This window comes from Podarcis pityusensis (genome assembly GCF_964106645.2).
Source record: "Podarcis pityusensis genome assembly, chromosome: 6".
In the NCBI taxonomy this organism is placed as follows: domain Eukaryota; kingdom Metazoa; phylum Chordata; class Lepidosauria; order Squamata; family Lacertidae; genus Podarcis; species Podarcis pityusensis.
Window position 1 is genome coordinate 26924454 of NC_138030.1, and position 24574 is coordinate 26949027.

The following is a 24574-nucleotide window of genomic DNA, read 5'->3' on the forward strand; positions in this document are numbered from 1 at the left end:
AAATAAATATTCTTTTAATATCTTTAGTTGATTATTTGGTTGGAGCCAGTTCTAATTTTTGAACTATGCGGATGACCACTGAGCCTTCGTCCATGTTGGTTTTTTTATTGTGAAGCATTACTGTAAGAAATCACTTTTCTTCTAACGGTGAATGCTAGCTTTTCCTTAAATGATAAATTACCTTGCACTTCAATGTATGAAAAAAGGAGCCAATCTTGAGAGTTTGGCAACATACAAAATTGCAGTGCTTTTTTTCTGGGGGTAATACCCCTTATATGCACACCCCTAAACATTTTGTGAATCTAAGTTTGGCCTCATTGAGGGGCAGTATTTCAATATGTGTAGGAAAATGAGAGTACCCCTAAACTTTTTTTTTAAGGAAAAAAACTGCAAAACTGTTTCTTTAAATCTGACTGGCAGACATCACATAGGCAGTTTGGTAATACTTTAGCCAAGGTGCCCATCATATATGTTACATTCAATGTGCAATAACGAACCCTTCATAAGGCTTTTTTAAAAATGGAATTGTCGCCTGAGAAATGCTTCCCCCTCCCTTTAAGGCTTATTGCCTTTGTAAATCTTTTCCTAGAGTGCTTGGCATGCCTGTCTGAGATTCATTTTATACCACGGGCAAAAAATATCTGGCCATCATTCTCAGGGGCCTAGGAAAGGCCCAAAGCATATATAATGTATGAGACTGTAATGGCTATACTCGGAAAGGCTGCACTTGTCACTTAGGCCGAGAAACCTGGGGTGGGCGGGTGCGAAGGAAGGAGGCTGAAAATTGGAGAGAGTTTGGAATACAAGAGAGAGAGAAGGACAGAGAGTCAGTTGTTGGAGCTGGGAACAAGCAGAGAACATTCTTCTTCTTCTTTGGAGATCACTTGTAGCCGAGTAAGATCGTCTTCTTCCACATTTGTTACCTGCCCTTCCCCCTAAGGTCCCAGGGTGAGTTATAATTTAAAATACGCCATTAAAAAAACCAAATTAAAATACTACAAAGAATACAGTCACAAAAACAAGGTGGGTCCTAAAAATACATCTGCTTCTTCTTTGGTGATCACTCGTAGCCAAGTAAGATTGTTTTCCATAAACACGGTTTTAACAGTGAGTCCATAAGTGACTGTGGAGGCCAGTTCTGGATCCACAGTGGGGACATTGGTTTCCGTGCGGGAGTTGATCACAGTAAGGGTTTGCCAAGCGTGTCTTCCTCTTAGCATGCGTCTCCCTTTTGTCCTGAGTTTGAGTGTCTTCAAAGCCCATGACACCTTTGGTAAAGGCTGTTCTCCAACTGGAGTGCTCACAGGTCAGTGTTTCCCAGTTGTCGGTGTTTATACTACATTTTTTAAGATTTGTCTTGAGAGAGTCTTTAAACCTCTTTTGTTGACTACCAGCATTACGCTTTCCATTTTAAAGTTTGGAATAGAGTAGTTGCTCTGGAAGATGCACAGTATGACCAGTCCAACGAAGTTGATGTTGAAGAATCACTGCTTCGTTACTGGTGATCTTTGCTTCTTCCAGTACACTGGCATTAGTTCAGCTGTCTTCCCAAGTGATGTGTAGTTTTTTTCGGACACCGTTGATGGAATCTTTCAACGAGTTGGAGATGGTGATTATAAGTGGTCCATGTTTCACCACTTATGGACAAGCAGAGAACAGAAGAATCATGGAGCTGGAAGAGACCAGGTGGACCACCTAGTCCAAGCCCTGGAAACCCAGGGCCAGTGCATCCCCTTAAGATGAATGTCCAGTCTCTGCTTGAAGGCCTCAAGTGAGCAAGAACAAGTATTAAAGCCTGGCACCTCTTTCCCAAAGCCAGGAAAGCTTCTGCCCAGCTTAGGGAGGGAGGCGCAATGCTCACATGCGGGACGCTAGGACATCACGTCTGCAATGTCCCCCCCCCATTGAACTTGCAAGCTGGTGCCTCTGGCCCTCACTGTTCCCCTATGAAAAAATTCACCACACACAACTGATTCAAAGAGTGTTGTCGTGTCCCCAGCTTGCCCAACCCCGTCGTCTTTTCTCCAGGTTAAATACACGGTTTAAACTTTCCTCATAGGACTTGTTTTCTGTAACCCTGACCATCTTTGTTGCTTTCTCCTGAACACATTCCAATTTATCTACATCCTTATTAAAGTGCTGCATCCAAAACTGGAGATAGAACTCCAGATAGTAAGAAGGATACAGGGACGGCAGGTCCATAACTCAGTGGCAGAGAACATGCTTGGCATGTGTAAGTTCCCAGCATAGCTTGTTACAAGGATATGAGGTAGCTGCAATGAGATTGGGATAGATTCTTTCTCTGAAACTCTGGAGAGTTTCTGCCAGTCATTGTAGACAACATTGAGCTAGGCCAATGGTCTGACTCAGTATAAGGTGTACATTGAGTTGAAAGTCATTGCAACCACAGGTTGATACAGTCAGCGTAGAAGCTGGTAGACACAAAGAAGAGTATCTTTTGTGCAGAGACAGGCTGCGAGATCCCAGCATCTAGAGAATGCCACAGTTTTGGAGAAACATGCTTTGTGGTTTCTCAAGAGCTGGTTTTCTGGTGGCCACTAATGCATTGCCCAAAGAGGAGCTATGAGCCAAGAAAAAAAGTGGACAAAAGAGGGTGTGGATCTGTGTGAAATTTAGAAGTGATGGGTTGTATTCAACTAACTTTTACTCTGAGAAGACCCACTGAAATTAATTACCATGACTGACTTAGGTCCATTTATTTCAGTGGGTCTAGTAAAAGTTAGTTGAATACAACCTGATTACTGCAATTTAAGTAGAAATACTGTATGATTTTAATTAGGAAGTCCCTGCAGACTGTGGTCAATGGGCAGTCTAGAAATGGTGTCCATGAATTATGAATCACAGAATTGCATACATAGTGAAGCCTGACTATATGACCTATGTGCCTGCTGTCCAGGTTCTAACAGTTGATGTCCCTGCTCTCTTGTCTTAGAGTTCTTTATCATTAAATTGGACTTGGACCAGACAACTGTTCAAACAGGGGACACCTTCAAAAAGTCCTCTCTAAAGCAGGACACATGACTACCATATTTGTGTTCTTCCATTTGTTTTGCTTTCCTAGATCTTAATTGTTTGGATTCTTGACTCGTCTGGTTTAGGATTGCAAAATGCCAATGCTTAAGCTTTCCTTGCAATCCGGAACATGATTGATTCTCTGCCACTCTTCACATTCAGTACAATTTATGCTGCAATCCTGTACCTGTCTGCTCAGAGGTAAGCCCCCTCGAGTTCATTTTGACTTCTCCCAGATGCATCTCTACTGCTTTGCACCATTGAAGACCTGAGTTAATTGCATGAGCTTCTGTATTTCAGGGCAGGATCGTGTGCACTTTCCCCCCTTGTGTACATTGTACACTAGTCTGTCTACAGATTAGCATGGCACAAGGAAAAGGCAAAACTGGGCAAAGTATACTATGCAAAAATATTTATCAACATGTAAATCGAATTACAAATTATAGTTCGGTAGCCTAAAATCTTGTCAACCTTTACACGAGTTAACTCAAGATTTGGATTCCCATTTGGAGACCTAATAAAGCAAAAGTAAACTCAACTTTCCAAGACTAAGGTTTTTCAAAAATAAAAAAACAAAAACAGATTTTGAGTTTGAACATTAGCTGCGGAATCTGTCATACCCTCTTGGGAGGCCCTTGGCAAAGCTTCAGTAGATATAAAGGGACTGACTTGTCAAAGGCAATCTGCTCACATTTTACAGAAGTAGAAAACATGTGTGATAATCTTACGCAATTTTATCAGAAATATTGGACTACGAAGATTGATCCTGCCCTGAATAGTACTGTACCTCACGACCACTGGATGGTATTGACCATTAAAAATAAAAATAGAAGATAATCCAGGCTATGGCTACACATGCCTGACTTGCAAATATGCAGAGATTATATATTATTAATTCTCAACATGTATGATCTGGGTGAGATACCTGCATTGCAGGGGGGTGGACTAGATGACTCTTGAAGTCCAGCTCTACAATTCTATAATTTAACATATTTTTCATTCAAGCTATTTTTATCCTAAATTTGTATACTATTCTTCTGCTTATGGTTTTCTGTGTTATCTTGAACTATGTGGCCGGTTGTTGCAGTGAAAAGCTAAGGGCTGTTGTAGCCAATGCTAGTTGTACTCAAAGTAGACTCACTGAGGTTAATCATAGAATTGTAGAGTTGGAAGGGGTCCCGAGAGTCATCTAGTCCAACCCCTGTGATGAAGGAATCTCAACTAAAGCATCCATAGCAGGTGACCATCCAACCTTTGCTCAAAAACCTCCAAGGAGACATAGTGCACAACCTCCCAAGAAAGTCTATTCCACTGCTGAACAGCTCTTGGACATGACTAAGGGGATCTACTCTAAAACTTAGCTGGATACCATCCTAAGCTTCTGATATTCCAATCTTCTCTACTGCAGTGGTGAGGCTATGGCACTTAGGCTGTGTCATAACGGCCCTGATGTCACTGTTAAGAGACAACTCATCCATAGTGCAAGCCAGAGCCATTATACCAGCTAAGGGGCAGAAACTATGCTTGCAGTCTAGTGTAGATGTGCTCCATCCCTTACTGTTGTATACTACTGTTGTGTTGCACAATGCCTCTTGCAATGGGGTAGTTTTCCTATATGCTATCTTTGCCATGCAATAATGGAGGCTGCTGCAAATGTACACGAGTCATAACTGGGGTGTACTATCCTATTAAGAAGAGTGCCAGGGAACTTGCCCTTTCTCGCCAGCCATAGAATCCACAGGTAAAGGTAAAGGTACCCCTGCCCGTCAGGGCCAGTCGTGACCGACTCTAGGGTTGCGCGCTCATCTCGCTCAAGAGGCCGGGAGCCGGCGCTGTCCAAAGACACTTCCGGGTCACGTGGCCAGCGTGACGAAGCTGCAGCTCGCGAGCCAGCACCAGCGCCGCACACAGAAACGCCGTTTACCTTCCCGCTAGAAAGCGGTCCCTATTTATCTACTTGCACTTAAGGGTGCTTTCGAACTGCTAGGTGGGCAGGCGCTGGGACCAAACGACAGGAGCTCACCCCGCCGCGGGGATTCGAACCGCCGACCTTTCGATCAGCAAGTCCTAGGCTCTGTGGTTTAACCCACAGCGCCACCCGCATCCACAGGACCAGGCAGCAAATGTGGTTTTCTGTTAACTCGCTGCCATGTTTGTACCTGTGTATATCCATCTCAGTGGGAACTGGCAGAGAAAAAAATCAACACCCACACTTTGCCCCATCTTCACACTAGGTCAGATCGTAGTCTTTGAAGAAACCAGTTTGTTAAAACCCCGTCTGGAAGAAGGCAAGTGCTAAGCTCAGCATTATGACAACTTAATTGAAAGGTACACATAGATGACGAGAGGAGAAATTTTAAAAAAGCTCTGTAGATCTCAAGGAGACAAAAATTATCTTCTCATCTCTTCTAAATCACTAGTCTGAACAGCATTTGTAGGGTGGTTACATCTTGTAGGAGAGGAAGGTATAAACATTAACATACACCCTTCCCAAATGCATACTTTTCTTAATTGGCATAGAGAATTTGCGGGTCCTTGGAGAGGGGAAAGGTCTTTTGACTATTATTAAATAATCAACAGCATGTGGCTGGGTGTAATTTCTAAATCATGTGCTAGCAGTGAGAGTTAGGAACACATTCTGTTCCCACATTTCTTTAGGCAGATCCTGCACATGAGGGTGGGATATTTTTGCATGTCACTTCAGAAGCAGCTCATAATCTTCCTTCGCTTCTGCTAATGGCAACAAAATCTCCTGCAGATTCTTTCCTACAGGAGATTGGGCTAGCTCAGTAGATAGAGCATGAGACTCAGAGTCATGAATTCGAGCCCCACGTTGGACAAAAGATTCCTGCACTGCAGGGGTTGGACTAGATGACCCTTGTGGCCCCTTCCAATTCTACATTGACAGGGTTGGGCCTGCACTGCCTACAACCTGTTTTTAGACATTGGATTACCCCATGTAAACGACATTGAACACATTTAAAATAGTGGGTTATGATTTTGTGCACAGTGCGAATGTGCTATTGAATTCCATTATAATAGGCACTCTGGTACATACTTAGCTTAATGTAGCTGACCCAGTCCTGGAACTGTGATTGATGTCATCTAAGAAGCAAAAACAACCTTTGTAAGTAACCACTGACATGGTCAGAATGAAGGAAATCATAGTCCTATGCTAATCCATGTTCTGAAACCTAGCTTACTTAGCCATTCCTAGAACCCTCATGCACACATTCATACTCATGCCATACAGGAAGTATAGTGTCCCGATCAAGGGAAGTAATATTCTCACTCTATTCTGCCATGGTCAGACCACCCCCAGAGTACTGTGTCCAGTTCTGGGCACCACAATTAAAAAAAATATTGATAAGCTGGAATGTGTGACCAAGATGAACAAGTGTTTAGAAACCAAGCCTAATGAGGAACAGTTGAGGGAATTGAGTATTTTTAGCCTGGCAAAGGGGAGTGTGGAGTAGATAAGATGGCCATCTTCAAATATCTAATGGGCAGCCACATGGAAGATGGAGCAAACTTGTTTTCTCCTGCTCTGAAGCACAGGACCCAAATCTATGGATTCAAGTTACAAGAAAGCAGATTCCGACTAAATATCAGGAAGAACTTTCTTCCTGTTTGAGCTGTTTGACAGTGCAACAAACTCCTATGAGCAGTGGTGGACTCTTCTTCCTTGGAGGTTTTTAAGCAGAGGTTGGATGGTCGCCCAACATATAGTTGAGATTCCTGCATTGCATGGTGGTCCCTTCCAACTCTACAGTTCTATGATTCTATGTTTCTATGAATTGTGTTGCCATCTGAGAATGTGGTCATTCTCCACTTGAGTCAGGCTACTAGCAAATTACATTTATCCACTGAGTACGAAGCACCTGTTATCCTCAGAGAGAAATGACCACCATTTTTTGATCTATGAGGAATGCTAAAGAGAGAGAGAGAGAGAGAGAGAGAGATGAAAGCTGTGTTATATCAATTAATCAGAAGGAGGGCTATTATATTCTTTGACATACTCTATGTTTAATCCAGCCCCAAGTTGTGAGGACAGTTTAAGGGTAAGGACTTATGCTAATACAGCCATATTGTGTATGTTGTGCAATAGAAATCTGCAATATCCTTCATGAAGTCATTTCCCAATTTAGCCAAGCACAACTTCATTCAATGCTTTTGGCTGGCGCATGTGGCATGTTTATAGCGCACAGCAATACTGTGCAAGGCTTTTTAGCTCAAAGAGAATAATAACTTATTGAAACTGCAGGGGGAGTTCATGATACTAGTTAACATCTATTGGTTTCCTCCTTAATGCTCTGCCCTAAAGCACAACTTGATTTTTATATGGTGATTCCTGTTATCTTTCCATTTTTGCCATTATGCTTTATTGCCTGTCATAGTAGCAAAGTGACTTGCAAGAGTTTATCCATGGAGCTGATGACTTAGTGAGGAAACTGAATCTCCTTAGCCACCCCATCTAGTCCAGATCTCTGACTTAAGGCTCATTACATGACACCAGAAAGCATCCATCACAGATGCCTTGCAGCCTACCCTTTTATTTCCAGGATTCTCCGTGTGTGCGTGAGCAGGGGCACAGATGAAACTTGGACCTCCCTTAGAGAGAGCCTGTCCACATGCATTTAATGGGTGGTACCGAACAAGGGACACGGGTGGCACTGTGTGCTAAACCACAGAGCCTAGGACTTGCTGATCAGAAGGTCGGCGGTTCGAATCCCTGCAACGGGGTGAGCTCCCGTTGCTTGGTCCCTGGTCCTGCCAACCTAGCAGTTCGAAAGCACATCAAAGTGCAAGCAGATAAATAGGTACCGCTCTGGCGGGAAGGTAAACGGAGTCTCTGTATGCTGCTCTGGTTCACCAGAAGCGGCTTAGTCATGCTGGCCACATGACCCGGAAGCTGTACGCCGGCTCCCTCGGCCAATAAAGAGAGATGAGCGCTGCAACCCCAGGGTCAGCCAAGCCTGGACCTAATGGTCAGGGGTCCCTTTACCTTTTTTGAACAAGGTATTTATGCTAACACAAGAAATTCTGCTTATGTTACAGAGCTTCCCCTGCCTCTTCTCTCCCAATGCACACCCCAAAGCAGTTCTATAGAACAGGTTTAGGGGATACACAGGGAGAAAAGAGGGAGGGGAAGCCTGCCTGGCTCCCTGCCTCTTATCTGGCACAATACTTTTCTCTCTTCCTCGCACTCTGCTCTCTCTGACTCCCAGGAGCTGCAGCAAAGGAGGTGGTATTGGAGGAGGAGGGGGAGAAGGCAGCCTCAGTTAGCAACCCTCTCTTTCCCCTGCTTCCCCCAACATGAAGCCATTTCTGGTTAGTGTACCTCAACAAAAATAGGCATTCGGGACTCTGTGTGACAAAATGAAAAGCCGTGATGGCTTAAGAGTTTTCACGATGGTCCCGATTTTTTTTTTTAAAAATCATGCTTTTGCAGGTGTCACAAGAGGTGAAGCCATATTTCACGACATGGTCCTCTATGCTGAACAATCTCATATAATTAAGTCTTTTTCTAGCTACTCTTGAACTATTGACGGACAAAGGAATTCCATATTATTGTGTTTACTAAAAGGAACTGAAGTGCATCCCATATATTTCAAACATGCAGATGTGTTGATATGATTCTGAAAGCAGAATCTAAGGCTATTTTCTGTACGCAAATAAACATCCCCCCCCCAATGTTTTATTTTAGGAAAATGATCATGATCCTAGCTGGTTTGGAGGCCAACCAGATTTAAACCATAGACATATGCATGTGAAATTTGCACAGCACTGCTGACTTACCGCACTAATTAATCTATTAATCAACTAATTAATGACAGATTTAGAATGCGAATTTTTAAATTGGATTTTAATCAGTGCTGTCCTCTGTGAAAAGACGTTCAGTGGTGCAGCATTGCCTTTTACTCAGGCAAGGGGTGGGATCCAGGCAGAGCTAGTCAAAATTTAGTCCTGCTGAAATCAATGAGTCAAGAAATGAATTGAGCCCATTTCTGTCACATGATGGCAGCAGAGGTGGTTCAGGGCCCAGTGAATCCTGTGCTGGCTCCACCCCCCTCCACTCCTAGAATTACCCATTTCAGAGATTTCCATTGGCTAACACCACTGGTAGCTTCTACTTGGCTGCTATTTGGGTCGGTACATTGGTGTGCGCCTTGCCGGCAGAGCTTCCCCGCTGACTTCTGATATATATCAGATTGAAAATAAGCATTGTGCCCATGCTCTCCCTCCTTCCCTTCCGTCCTCCCTCCCTTGTTTACCTTAACACAAAACTCCTGGGGTTTATTAAACCACAGTTCCCCTTTTCCTACAAACTTGGGAAACTGTGGTTAAGTCCAACGCTGGCTTGCAAATCGGACAGACCAATGGTTTGCTATATTGAAGATCTGCCTGCTGATGGAATCATTTCACAGCCCTAACAAAAAGCACATCAAAATCTTAATATATACCTGGAAGCTTGTATCAAAACAAGGTATGAAATTCAGTCTCACACCATCCACTTTTTTTGGGGGGGGGCTGTTGCCCCTTTAAAGGTTGTCAAGTCACAATGCTGCAACGACAGATGGCACACAACCTGCACAATTCCTTTGTTATGGTCTAAATTCTAGACTGGAAACCTTATCTCTCCTCTCACACCCATAACATAGTAAGCTTTCTAAAAATGCTTGCATCCTATTGCTAACACAATATGCCATCTAAGAAGTGGCATTGACTTAGCAACACCTGTTACCATCTTGGCTGTTAGTCAGGAGCCTGAGGCCAAAGGCAAAATAGAGACATCAAATTTGCATATCAATTGACAAACATATTACACGCAATTGATGCTGAATTTGCAGGACCATCTCCATTGTTAGCACTCATTCTCCATATCTAGGGAGCTCACAGTCCTGGAATGTTTGCCTGCGCACATTTAAAAATGCATGACTTTATGTTATTTAACTAATGCAAATTATTTCTGTGCAAATATACAGTGGAATTCTAGGCCACTGATGGGCTGTAACATGCACACACGCCACGCCAAGGATGGTTCACATTGAAGGCACTGTTCTTTCGGACATCAAAACATACCAGCAGGACAGCAAAATAAAATAAGGCCCCAAAGGTCAGCAAACAAGGAGGTTGTGGGCAGAAACAAACCCACCTGGTAAAAGCACAAAAGAGCAAATAGCTTTCACTGTAACTTGGAAGCCTGAACAGTAACACCTGGTAGAAGTACCAAGAGGCTAATTGCCAAGCCTTTTATTTCTTTATGCAATTAATAACATTGTAGATAAGGAAACAACCAAAGGCCCATTTAGTCCAGCATCCTCTTTTCCAGAGTGGTCAACCAAATGCCTATGGGAAGCCCACAAGCAGGCATGAGTGGAATACTCCTCTCCTGCTGTCCCCGCCCCCCCAGACTAGTATTGTTTTTTAATATAATATTTTTTATTAATTTTAACATACTGATTATCAATCATACAACAGAACTTCACGTCTTATACAATCTTTTTGGACTTCCATCAGCACCTCTGATGATCCTCCATTCTTATCACTTCTGCATTTCTTAAATTCATATTGCCTTTAATTATCTTAACTAACAGTTCTCCTCTTTACCTCTTTTGCAATATTTCAAATAGTTCGCCTTACAAAACTTCTTGCAAACCTACAAGCGTAATCTGATCGTCACAATTACTTTTCAAGTAGTCCGTAAATTTACACGTCTTCTGTGAATCTCTGGTCCCGCAGGTTTCGAATTCTTCCTGTTAATTTAGCTAATTCTGCATAGTCCATCAGTTTCATCCTCCATTCTTCTTTTGACGGTATTTCTTCTTGCTTCCACTTTTGTGCCAATAATATTCTTGCATACAAAAATAATTTGCAATCCTTTCTATTTATATCATCTCCTACAATGCCAAGTAAAAATGCTTCTGGTTTCTTAATAAATGTATATTTCAACATTTTTTTCATCTCATTATATATCATTTCCCAGAAGTTTTTCACTTTTTTACATTCCCACCACATATGATAAAATGTTCCTTCTTTTTCTTTACATTTCCAACATTTATTACTCACTTTGTACATTTTAGCTAATTTAACAGGTGTAATATACCATCTATACATCATTTTCATCACATTTTAAGGCATTGCATGCAGTAAATTTTAAACCTTCTTTCCATAGTTTTCCCCAATCATTTAACTGTATATTATACCCAAAATCTTTAGCCCAATGTATCATAACCGACTTTACCTCCTCATCTTTCAGATGCCATTCAAGCAGCAATTTGTACATTTTAGACAAAATTTTATATTTATTGCTTAATAACTCTACTTCAAACTTTGATTTATTTTCATCAAATCCTTTTCCCTTAAAATCCTGTTTAAACATTTCATTGACTTGGCGATAGTGCAGCTTTAACTTCTTCATATGGCTTCATCTTCCATTTACTCCCTTCCTTTTGTATTAATTTTCCGTAAGTTGCCCAATTCCCACTCATATTTCTCTTTTTCAACCCTAACCCCCCCCGGACTAGTATTAGTATATAGTGATAACATCCCTAGGTGTAAATTTCTGGTTTAAAATTTGAGTCTTACATTTATTAGCTTTTTAGGATGCAAATCTGTACTGGAGCACTGCTGGCTGAGGGGTTCATCAGAAGTCCTGCTCTGTTGGCAGAATGCCAGTCTCACCATTGCCACAAGATGCGAGTTTCCTCCTTCCCCTCCTCTCTTGGGCTGAGGAACCTCCCACATTTGGATCTAAATAGGTCCACCATTTGGCCTGTGAACCCATTCTGGCCAGGCCCACCTGCCCTACACCCACAGGCACACCTAGGAGTTGGTCAGTTTGGCTCCTGCCAAAGACACAGGCCCAGGAACACGTGAAAATCTGGCCTCTCTGCTCTGTCTCACCAGCATGCTCCACATGCTGCTGCTCTGGGCAGCCAAATATCCTTGCCGAGGGTGCAAAGGAGCACAGGTACGCCTCTGCCTACACCTGATGTCATATATGGACCAAGTATAGACATGCCTCAGCTGAAAGGAAGTTTACCTGCAAAGCTGTGTGCAAAAGCCCTGTGCTGCCTGGTTTTATACCTTTCCTCAATGTAGATGGGTGGGGAGGAAGAAAATATCCCAAATGTGTCTGCCATTGTTCTAACAGAGAGCACCACAGGGCTGCCTTGGCTGTACACGTGGTGTTGTGGTCTAAACCACTGAGCCTCTTGGGCTTGCCGATCAGGTCGGTGGTTCAAATCCCCGTGATGGAGTGAGCTCCTGTTGCTCTGTCCTGGCTCCTGCCAACCTAGCAGTTCGAAAGCACACCAGTGCAAGTAGATAAATAGGTACCGCTGCAGCAGGAAGGTAAACAGTGTTTCCATGCACTCTGGTTTCCGTCATGGTGTCACGTTGTGCCAGAAGTGGTTTAGTCATGCTGGCCATGTGACCCAGAAAGCTGTCTGTGGACAAACGCCGGCTCCCTTGGCCTGACACAAGATGAGCAACCCCATAGTCACCTTTGACTGGACTTAACCATGCAGGGGTCCTTTACCTTACCTTCACCTTACACTTGCTTTACCCCATGGTCCTTGAGTATTGGGGGCATGGCAGTGTGATGGACACACCCCTGGCTTGGCCTGCGCAGGTTTGCTCTGGGTCTGGGCTTCTACGCTGACCACAATCCCTAAACGGTGGACTGTGGCGATATCCAGGGTTGCTTTGGGCGTGTCTGCCATTTTTACATTGCTTCTGCATTCCCCAGGCTTTATGGTTGTGACCTCCCATACCAGGCAGAATATGCATTAGCTATGTTGCTGCTATACCTGTGGAATGGCATTATATGAGTATAGGATTATGCAGCCCATCACGAAAGGTGGAATCACGTAGTAATCGATATTTTAGTGTCCCCAGTTTTGCAATTTGTCTTCATGTATGCCAGCTACTATCGCCTGCACACAATACTGTACACATGGGTGTGGCTGGGCCATACAACCGCAGACACAATAGAAGAGGTGGAAAAGACTGCAGTTGAAAATCCACAAAGCTCACTGGGTGGCCCAGGACTGAGATTTATAAAAAATGCATTTCAACTTGTTTTGATTTCGTTCTTATGAGCCACCTTGGAATGGCAGCATGGAAATCATTAGAAATATAACCACTGCTTTCGCCTTAACTTGGCTGTACGTTTCCACACTTAAAAGCTGCTTATTTGGAGGTAAATATTGATGCAAGCAGATGTTTCAAACTGGGATGCCAATTTTCATGCCGGCCAAGGTTTCAAACTGGGATGCAAATTGTTCAGACCCTGCAAGGTACTTTATGCACACAGAAGTACCGTGAAGGAAAATACAGTGTTTTTAAGATATAGTTATACTGCAGCACATCGCCACAGGTAAGGTAGCACATTACAAAACCCACAGATCCATGAGCTCTGGCCTCCTTCCCCGGATATACGACGGTGACCTTAACAGTAACTGAGCCGTGTGTGATTTTTGGGCGTGGTGTGCTTACCTTGGTTTACGGAACAATGAGAAGGGAGTTGCGAGGAGGTGGGGTTAGCTGATTTGCATCTCTCTGACTGGCAGAGAAGAGGGAGCCTGGGAGCAGACCGGGCGGGGAGGCGGGGGGAGCGCGTCCTTAGCCCGGAATTGGCTTGCAGCAACCCGATCAAACCTTGCATTTTTCACACTCGGGACGCGCCAAAGGACTGGAGTGGGTGGGCCGCCCCGGATGCATCCGCACAGGTGCGGAGGGCCACCTACCTGCTCCGAAATCCGATTGCATCTGCCGCGAGCGCCTCGCCGCCGCTTTGAAAGGCTGGGGAAACGCGAAAGGACTCCGGGCTGCAGGCAGCGCAGCCCGTGCAAAGGCTGTTTGGTTGCATAGATGATCTTTCGCTCCCCCCCCTTCCCTCGGAGGCTGGTTCAGTTGCTCATGACGTGCCTCTCTCGCTGAGCTGCCAGCCCTCCTGCTCACTCGCTCCTGCCTCCCGCTGCAGCTGCCTTGCATTATTAGCCCCCCCCCCCGCCTCCCTCGCCGCCGCTTTGCAAGCCAGCCTGATTCATTTTTCTTGCCGCTCTTGGAGGAAGAAAGCAGCAGGGAGGGGGAAGAGAGAGAGAGAAGCGGCTGCTTTTTAAAACCCCAACCCCCCGCATTACTCTTCGGAATCTGCATTTTCTGTCCCTTTAATTAATTGCAAGGAGGCTCGGGAGCCTGTGATTCTCCTCGCCAGATGAACGTTTCCTTGGATCCTTGGACGTCTTGACTCCGGATTACTCGGGGGAAAGGAAAAAAAGAAAAGAAAAAGGTTAGCCATGGCGACGATTCCCCACCCCCATCTTTCCCCTCGCCTTTAACCCGATGCCACCGCTTGCCTTCGCCCCCTCGCCCCGCCTGCTGGAGCCACTCGGGGCAACAGGGGCGACCGACGCCCCGGCGGTGTGGCTGGAGCTCTGCGGAGCCAGGCGGGCAGCGGGATCACGTGGAGGTCTCCGGGGAGGCGGCGGTGGTAGTAGTAGTAGGAGTGGGAGGAGGGAGCGACCTGGTCACGCGTGTGCGTTTTCTCACGATACTACAAACTCGCTTCCTTCTTTCCCACCGCGTCTTCGGTAGCGACCGTGTCCAGGTGACATTCCTTCCCCTTCCTTCTCAACTCCCACCCCCCCACCCCGCTCGTTTGCATCCCTCGGATCATCTCCATCCCCCCCATGCCTTTTCGCTTGTGCAGCGCCCCCATCTTCCTTTCCTCCGAGAGGGGCAGAGGGGTGTGTTCCTTTCTTTCCTCTCGACGGCGAATCAGCGCCTCCCCCGCCGCCCTTGGCTGCTTTGCCTGCTGGAAACGGAGGTGGCCGAGTTGGGGGGGGGGGCGGAGAGAGAGAAAAGCCTGGCCAGAGACGTTCAGGTGTGCTTGCGCCCTGTTGATCCTCTCTGTGTAAAGGGAAGCAATCTGTCTTTAACTGCCCCCGCCCCTTTGGAAATGTCTCCTTCATGGGACTGAGCGCCCTCCCTTCTTTTTTAATACATGCATGCCTTGCTCGCTTCCGAGGACGGGCAAGCGAATTGGACATTTATGAAAGGGCGATATGGGGGGCGCGTGCGTGGGGGGCCGCTGCTCGATTGCTCCCTTGCTCGGCTCCCCCACGCTCGCTCGCAAAGTCGATCAAAGGGCGAATCTCGGATTCCTGTTACTCTGCAGGCGTGTGTGTGTGTGTGTGTGTGTGTGTGTGTGTATTCCCCCCCTTTTTTATCTACGGAGAGGGCGGAGCTGCGTACAGGTTGCTTTTTAAAAAAATAAAAAATAAAATGCTGCCGTCTGTTGTGAAAGACAAGCCTGGTAACTAATCCGCGCGGCGAACTCGGAACTGGCAAAAATGTGTTGCCCAGCGTGGATATCAAAGAGTTCGCTTACTCCAGAGGCGCCTTCCTAGATCCAACTCTGGTTCCCTTTCAGTCGAAGGAAAAGGGGCGTTTGTGGGTAGCCTCGGCGGAGAGGGAGCGCTTTCTTGGAAGGGCGTTGCTCTTCCCTTTGCTTATATTTATTTTATTTCAGTCTTACCCCCTTAGGCAGGTGTTCTACCGCTAGGGCATCCCTCGCCCCCGCCAAGGTCAGATGGCACCGGGAACAAATTCCTCTTTTCAGGGGGGACTCGGCTTGGGGGCCACACCCAAATGCCAACTCCAGTCCTAGGTGCGGCCGGAGCCTTGAAGCCCATGCAGGCAGAGTTCCAAAAACACATTCCAGATTAACATCGTGTTTGGGGAAACATATTTATTACTTTTTTACGTCCCCACCCCCCTTATATGTGTTTGGCTTGAAGGCTTAATAACTTCTCCTGATGAAGTCCTGAGAAATCTTAGGAACTCTTACGGCTTCGCTGAGCGTTTATTCAGAACAGTAATGATGCTGTTCTAACAGTAGCACCTGTAGTAGATGTGTGTCTGAAACTGTCAACAGTCTTGAAGGAGTTGCTTGTGGTTTGTAAGGGTTTGGGAGAGAAACCGCTGGCCTGGGTAAATCGAGTGTCTGGTTTCAAAGTCCTTACTCAGTTGTAAGTCCCCACTGAGCACAGTGGAGCTTCCTGTCTAATTAATAGGCAACCTAGTTCTAGACATGCTGATATGTCAGTGAAAACGATTAAATACAGTGGGATTTAAATCTGAATTAATATGCATAGGATATGAGTACAAGTTGGTTAGGCTCCCCCCCCAACCCCCCCCCCCATAAAATAGATATGCAATGCTTGGGAAAGCTCTAGTCATATTTATAATGAGATATTATCATTTTTGTTATGTTCTGCTTGTAGTTCAAGGTAAAGTTAGTGACTTTAAAACTTCTCGGTGGGGAGCAGGAAAAGTGGCAGCTTGTGCTATTCACCATTCATTGAAGACGGAAATCGCTGACTCCTGTGCTTCAGATACCGTTCAGTGGTGATGAGACACTGTTTGAATTGTTGCCACATGCTGATCAATGCTCCATAGCTAGCTGATAGCTAATCACGAATGCCAACATGTAACATGTCAAGGAATCCATAGCACTGTAGGAAGTTTGCCAGAGGAGAGGTTGTAAGTTTACTTGGCAAATTGCAATTTGTGATCCCCGCCTCCTGTTGCATTTTGTCATTTGGAACACCAGGGCCTCCATCTTGTATCTCTGAGCTCATTGAACATTTTTGCCACGGACTTGGGAGGGATCTGCATTTATTTTCTTCAGCAGATTGAGGCTGCATGCCTCTTGTGCAGGAACTGGGTCTCTCTAATGTAGAGTTTCTCCCCTGTAAATGTTTAATTAGTTAGTTGCAGATGATCTGCAAAATAATCCTTAAGAGTATCTCCTCCTGCAATGCTCCTGATTCTCATACTGAGGGATACCTGAGAATTAAGGCTACATATCAGTGAAGGAGTTAAAGGCTGGCATTTGCTGTCTTGCTATATCATTCAAAGTGGCCGTGTGGAGAATGCCTGTGAATCTTGGATCCTGTGCTGCAGACACACTGAAGGAGTGGCCCAGTTAAATAATAGAGATTGGTGTAGAGACCAACCATTGATACTCACATAGAACTGTAGTTGTTTTCCTGCCCTTCATAAACAGTAATAGATCTGTTGATTTCAGGAAGGTAATTTACATTGAAACATTTAATGCTGAAACATGAAACAAGCATGTACAGGAGGATAAGGATGGGTCCTTGCATATTTCTATTTCTTGAATATAATAATATTCAGCATGAAATACAATCATATGGCAAGAAGTGAACCAGTCATTTTCCTAATTGAGTCATTGGCAATTGATTGATGTAGGTAATAGACATTGAGGTATTTCACTTTTTGCTGTTTGTGCTGTAATCCATTCTGTGTATTGTGGCTTTCGTTGTGGCATTATTTAAGGCAGGCACATCCAATTCCCCCCCATGATGACCATACCTTTAGTTTTCTGAGCCACACCCCCTCTTTTGTTCTAGACCTCTTACTGGAATGTTTTCCCAAAACTTGCATGATAGCAGGAGTATCTTTAGTCTTGCTGCCAAGAATGTTTGCTCAGTTGTATCTTGCTTTTTTCTTTCACTTTCTGCTGCAACAACCTAGTGGTTTTAATTTTTGTTCTGTTAGAAGAGAGGCAGAATAATTCAGCATTCCACCACTGGACCACTTTAAGAGCTAAGTCTAGCAAATTGGTTTCCCTGCCTTCCATTTTGTTGCAGCTGACTACCATAATATTGTTGGCTTTATGTAGGCTTCAAGCCTCCCATGGTTTCTGTGGCCACCATTCTTTCTGACAAGCAAATTTACCAAAACAGAGCGATGAAGTAGTTGGACCCAATGAAACAATGGAAGCTCTATGGTAGAACCCATGCTTTGCATTTAGAAAAGTCCCTGGCATCTCCTGGGAGAGCTGAAAATGACTCTTGTAGAAAATCTTGGAGAACTGTTGCCTTCAGTTTGCAATACTGAGCTAGATGGGCCAATGGCCTGATTCTGTATAAGGCAGCTTATTGTGTTCCACCATGTGTGGAAGCTTGCCTAGTTGAATTCATTCTGCATTGCATGTTCTGTGTTGTGCAGTCCTATGTATGATCACTTGGATATGAGCCTTATTAAGTTCAGTGGGACTTTGTCATTGGTTAGCGTGCAGAGAATAGCAGCCTAAATGAGTTAAGATAGTATTCTGTATCCGTAATGCCTTGATTTTTCCTGTCATCTACTTGAGACACACAACAGTATGAAGCTTCACAACTCCTCTTTGTGTTCATTATGATTGACTGAATCCATTGATGATATTTTGGGTGTGATATGATGTCTTTGTTTCTCATCCTCCCTTTGTGGCTGTTAACTAACTTTGAGTATCAGGAGAAGCTTTTGTAGAGAAAAGGAGAACTGAACAGAAGATGACCTGTTAATGACCATGTGCTCAATTTTAAATATGCAGGCACATTTTGAAGCTGAATAGGATACTGATAGTACTATAGAGATTCAGCACATGGCTTTTCCTCACCCCTCCTTTGTGTTTTGTTTCTCTAAAATCTGCTGAAACGCTCTTTGCCTGTCAAGGATTTTGCTATTTTTTCTCCTGCTGTGGGGGTGCGAGGTGCAATTCTGCAAGCAAGGATTTACTCTTAACAGGCTTTGTGGCATTCCTTTGTGTTGTATTCAGCAAGGTAAGTTTTAAGCAACTTGAGCAGAAGAGAAAAAGCTGGATACTGAGTGTCTGTGTGGAATCTTCAAAAGTTGGCCTCTTGCAGTCTTCCTCTCCTGCCACTGGTGGCCCAGAGCCAGTTTGTTTACACAGACAATTATTTGATAGGAGCGCCAGTTCTTAGATAGTTTATGCTTTTCAGGTTGAACAACACTCTGGACCCTTTGGTAATATGCTTCTGGATTTCAAAGGCCGGTGTAAGAAGGATTGATGGTGCTCCCTCCTTGAATTTGGACATTCTGCACCCATCAATTTCTATTGTGAAGAAAAAAAATGGAACCCAGGATAGGTCTGTACAGCTGGCATGCAGTTTAATTTAGAATGACCTGGACCACTGGGAGAGTGGCGCCTCTGATCCAGTGGCATCCCTGAGTACACTGGTGCAGTGAGGACAAAACCTGCTTTCCTTCTTGGTGCTGGTGTGCTCTGCTGGAAGGAGTTATAATAAGTTTTTTCCCTTGCATGCAAAGTGCAAGTGGGATGTACTGCAGGTATACACCCTCACTTCCCCACCCTGCCGATCAGCATGACAGGTGTTGTGGCAGTAAATATAAGTGTACACACGGAACAAATCTTTTGCCTGGTACAGTATAGCTTTTTTTCAGCCTCAGAGCGGAATGAGAAACGTGAGCTGGCGTGTTAAGCCTTACTGATGCTTCCTCTCTCTCCTGCCCATTTATCTTTGTGCCCAGTGTGTACCTCCCTTGTGCCCACCATTGATGGCAGTGAAAAATGTCCCCATTCTGTTTGCAATCACTGGGTTGCGTTTATTGCTTTAACAGCAACTTTGGATGGTAGCAGAGGCATTAAATCAGGCATTTCCCATAAATAGGGATGAAGCATTTGTGATCCCCGCTGCAATGGGAGCACATATACATCTTGAGGAAGGTGCAGTTTGACTGCTCTGCTGTGCTGCAGAAATAGGTGGTTGATTAACTCGTGGCTCTGGGAGATGAGAACCAGTGTGTTTTGTTTCCAAACAACAGTGATGTTTGTACATCTCTTCCTCCAAGTATTTTGATGAGGGGAGTTGCATTCCAAGGGGCTTCCCTAATGAAAGAGGTGGATTTTTGCAGCACTGATTTCATTGGGAATGAATTTGCACTCTTAAAACTAAAATTTGCAAACCATGTCCATTTTGATCCATTGGCAAGACACGTTTTGTTTTTCTTTTGAACTATGGAGATCAGTTGGAGACCTGATCCCAGTTGCTACTTTTGGAAAACTTCCCATGATGTGTTACATTTCTCAGGGAACTGGAAGGTCTGATGCCGAAGGTATTGGTTTAAGAGATTTCACTTTCTTTCTCATAGTGTTTGTGGAAACTCACTGGCAAGCTGCATGATTTTGCTTTGACATTTTGCAAAAGGGGAGAAGTGGAATGCAATGTTAATATTTTGTTACCTGGGGAATCATGTCATTGCCTCATAGGGAAGTGTGTGTGTTTGAATGTAAAATACACTCCTTGGTGTGTTGTAATTTTTACAGGACAGGTTTGGCAGCTCTGTATCTGTTAGGCATCATTTCAGCATTTCTCACCCCTTTTTTGAGATTCCTTTCTAACTCAGTAGTGTTGTCCTAAATCCAGAGCCCCTTATGTACTCTGAAGCACCCATGTGGACTTCTCCATTCACTTCAATAAAGGAGTCAAGTTTTTGTACACCCACTAGTGCCCCTTTAATTGAAGTGATTGGGTCATTCCCTGCACACACACGCACACACGTGTCTCTGTTCCAGAGTGATGGTTTGGTGGGAGTAGTGAACAGAATAAAGCAGAGAGAACCCCCCCCCCCGAATTGCATTGTTCAAAACGTATGGCATGTATGCACACCTACATACATGTGTAAATTTGCTGTCTCGAAAATTGTATGAAAGTTCCTGTGCACAGTGCATCTGACAGATGTAGCTGAGCAGCCCATTGTTCTCATTGGAGCAGTCAGATGCCTCTGAGTCAGCAGGTTCCTGCTGTATTTTGCAGAATGAAAGAAAATTGCCACCAAAAACATTGCAAGGATTAGTGCAACAATCTAAATAAATGCTTGCTTGCAGGAGCTGGCTGATAGCTATTGAAAGTTATGACAGTTGTGTCAGGGCGCCCTGGCAATAAACATCAGGATGTTTATTATGTTAGCCATGCTCTTGTGTTGAAGGCAATGGTGAAAGATGACAGGTTCCATCCTTTGGTGCAAACACTTCCACACTGGTGCTAACATGATTCCCTTGAGTTTTTTGTTTGCTAAGTTTGCCTCCTTACCCAGCGTGGTGCCCCCCAGCTGTTCTGGACTACAGTTCCCATTGTCCCTGTCCATTGGCCATGCTGGCTGATGCTGATGGCACTTGCGGTTCCAAACACCTGGAGGGCACTAGTTGGGCAAGGCTGGTTTGCAGATTATGTAATCCAGACCTGGATTCCTAGGTGCAAAGGGTTGGTTCGCTTTTTCTTTGTGTATTTCCACGTGGCTTTGAGCAAGATCTCCGTTTGACCACCTGTAATTCTTTTTGCAGGCAACTTTCTATTTTCACAATAGCTCAGGCAGTTGAAAATGTCTACCAGCTTGGATTAAGCACCACAGCAAGAGTGTTTCTAGTTTTGGTAATAATAACAGCTGTGGTGCACAGAATTAAATGTAGCGATAAGCTGCTATGCACTTCATTTGTTCTATTCCAGAAGTAGTTATTTGACTTCTGCAACTCCAGTTCAGCTATTCCAGGGCAGAGGAACCTTGGGCTAAGCCTTCTTAGGTGGCCTTTGGGATTCCAGCTAAGACATGCTGTATCCCCAGCCATACCCATAAATGGCCCTATTTCCGCCCTTCTTGTGTGTTTTTTGCCTGACTGGAGTGTATTCTTGAATTCTGATTAATGCTTTTTTGCTTGCCTGGGTGGAGGTTAGAGATAGGGGTGTAACTGCATGTAGACACTAGCCTGTTGTCTAGGTAAGGTTCACACAAGCTGTTCTGCCCACTTTTGCCTCTGACCCCATCCGCCACCACTGGCATGTGGCCCCCAGAAGGTTGACAATAGGAGAATGTGGCCCTCGGAGTGAAGAACAGGTTCCTCTCTCTTGAATTATTCAGAAAGCCTCTACTGTTGCCTCTCCTTGCAATTCATATTTGAAAAAAGAGACCCTTGTTTGTTAAACAGACCCCAAAGTGTTCTGTAGATTCAAATGGGCTCTTAACTCCTTAATCTCATCTTTTTATTGCTGAACATTTTTCCATTCCTCCATTGTATTCAAAGCTGGGGAGACCTGGGATGTATTCTGTAGTGGTATTTACCGTGCATCAGATCTGAATGCAAATGCACAGGGTGGAGCAGTCTCCTTCTGCACAAAGGAAATGTTGTTTTCTTTCTGTCTGTCTTCTCTTCTCCCCCTTTCCCCCTAAAATTTGAATAAATGGGGGAGAGATCAAAGGCTGTTTGAAGCTGTGTTAGGGGCTCATAATAAATTCATGGCCCTCCCTATCCCTATGCCTGTCTCTGTAGTGTGGCACCTTTCAGCAGATATTTTTAGCTTTGATTTCTTCCTTGGTGCAGGATCTTGACGGGAACTGCGTTTTGGTGGAAAGAGAGTCACTTCATTGCCTGTGTGTGTGTGTGTGTGTGTGTGTGTGTGTGGAGGGGGGAGGAGGGATGGAGACTTGTAAGAAGAAGGCCCAGCAAAACCCCACTGTGCGTTATAATGACACCTCTTTTTGTAATGGACTAATCTTGTTTGTTGCCATTAGTGCTGCTGGAAAGCATGATTGGCTGGGGGCAGCCAGGTATGAGTGCCTGTCAGGGCTGCTTTTTGTAGTGAGGCAGGTGAAGTTGGAGCGATGTCAAGTGTTTGAAGGCGGAGGAGGCAACAGACTGCCGGTTTCAACCGCCCCCCCTCCACCATTTCTCCCATCAGAGGTCTGGAATCTGGAAAGTGGCTTTCTCGTATTAATGCAAATGTTGAAGAGGCAGAGAGGAGGAGGATGAAAGAGGCGTTGTTGGATATTTCTGGAACTACAGTGTGGGGATGATGGATCCGAATGAACAATGGAAGCAATTAAAGTGCTCTAATTAGATGCACTATTGATCTGGCGCCGTTTCTGCTGGCAGGAGTTTCTGTCGATATTGGGTAACATGGCACACACTGCTGGGCAGTCCAGGTGTCTGCGGTTTCTCTCTCCTTCTCTGCCCACCTGGGCCTTCGTACCTTGCAAAAAAGGGGGAGAGCTGGTATCTCTTTATTAAAAAGGGGCTTGGCCATATTATATTGGCAGAAATATTGAAATTTGCATACAAAGCGCATGCTCTACCACTAAGCTATATCCCTTCATCTGTGAAGTCCTTCTTTTTAGGAATATTAAAAAATAATCTTTCTTAGGTCAGAGCAGTGGTGGCTGTTGCCCACTGAGACTTGTAGCTTTCTCCACACCCTCCTGAATTCTACAGGGGCAACACTGAGGCTGAGGAGGAAGAAGGTGACAGACTGCACTACTCCCTGGACTGAAGCCAGGCAGGTGCAGGATGCCTGAGGGCAGGATGAGGCTGGTTGGGCAGTGCTACATTTGTTCTAACACAGGGGTTCCCAAAGTGGGTGATACCACCCCCTGGGGGGATTACCTAGTGGGTGCTAAGAGGCAAGTTGGTGGCATGGGGGTGCTGGAGGTGTCAATGACTATGTGATTTTGAAATGCTGATATCACTGGTTCAAGTTCATCAGTTTTGTTGACTTAATTAAACTAAGTCGTTTTAATTGGATATTGAATAAATGTGCAATTAATTGTTATGGTTCTGAATTTTATTGTGTTATAAACTTCCTTTGTGGGTCGTGTGAACAACTGTCCTGAATATAACTCTTTATAGGGTAGAGGGCACTGGGGATGAGTTTATGGAACAAAGGCGGAGGAGGCCTACAAAAGTTTGGGAACCACTGGTGTAATGGACTGGCATCTATTGGATTGGGCAACATTGGTTCTTTTTCCTGTGATGTTTTAATTATTATTATTAATATCACTTAAATTTAAATACCTTCATCTGAGGACCACAGTACAGTGTTACCTCGGGTTACAGATGCTTCAGGTTACAGACACTTCAGGTTACAGACTCTGTTAACCCAGAAATTGTACCTCGGGTTAAGAACTTTGCTTCAGGATGAGAACAGAAATTATGTGGTGGCGGTGTGGCACAGCGGGAGGCCCCATTAGCTAAAGTGGTACCTCAGGTTAAGAACAGTTTCAGGTTAAGAATGGACCTCCAGAATAAATTAAGTTCTTACCTGAGGTACCACAGTATTAAAAAACACACAAAATACATAGCAAAACAACAAACAACAAATGCATGTGTGCACACCCAGCTTCTATTTATATAGGTAAAGGTAAAGGTACCCCTGCCCGTACGGGCCAGTCGTGTCTGACTCTAGGGTTGTGCGCCCATCTCGCTCTAGAGGCCGTGAGCCGGCGCCGTCCGAAGACACTTCCGGGTCACATGGCCAGCGTGATGAAGCTGCAGCTGGCGAGCAAGCACCAGCGCAGCACACGGAAACACCGTTTACCTTCCCGCTATAAAGCGGTACCTATTTATCTACTTGCACTTAAGAGTGCTTTCGAACTGCTAGGTGGGCAGGAGCTGGGACCGAACGATGGGAGCTCACCCCGCCGCGGGGATTCGAACCGCCGACCATACGATCGGCAAGTCCTAGGCACTGAGGTTTTACCCACAGCGCCACCCACATCTATTTATATATGCAGGCCAAATACATTTTGCTGCCTGAGGCAGACAAGATGGCATTCCCCACCCAATTCCATGTGGAGAACCTGAGCAGTTGCAGTGGTGATGGAACAACGTCCCTCACTGTACCTGAGGGCAGAACAGGAGGCTAGTTTGAGA

At 44.9% G+C, this 24574-nt stretch overlaps 2 protein-coding genes and 1 long non-coding RNA gene across 11 annotated transcripts in view; 2 read left to right on the forward strand and 1 right to left on the reverse strand.

Moving 5' to 3' along the window:
- LOC308478990 (uncharacterized protein) overlaps window positions 1-24574 on the forward strand; it is a 377493-nt gene that overhangs the window by 320897 nt on the left and 32022 nt on the right. The window lies entirely within an intron of this gene.
- LOC308479022 lies at window positions 6821-13891 on the reverse strand. Its single transcript, XR_013987436.1, has 2 exons — window positions 13788-13891; window positions 6821-6964 (listed from the first exon to the last, which is right to left on the reverse strand). It is a non-coding gene; the product is annotated as an uncharacterized lncRNA (long non-coding RNA).
- The window catches only part of EPB41L1 (erythrocyte membrane protein band 4.1 like 1), a 172951-nt gene continuing 158844 nt past the window's right edge, over window positions 10468-24574 (forward strand). The window contains exon 1 of one of the 9 annotated variants that reach the window (XM_081009181.1): window positions 10468-14332. The gene's annotated coding sequence lies outside the window, so the exon portion shown is untranslated. Of the gene's footprint in view, window positions 14333-14423; window positions 14651-24574 lie in introns of those variants that run through there. The other 8 variants (XM_081009177.1, XM_081009182.1, XM_081009183.1 and 5 more) reach the window with 8 other exon arrangements.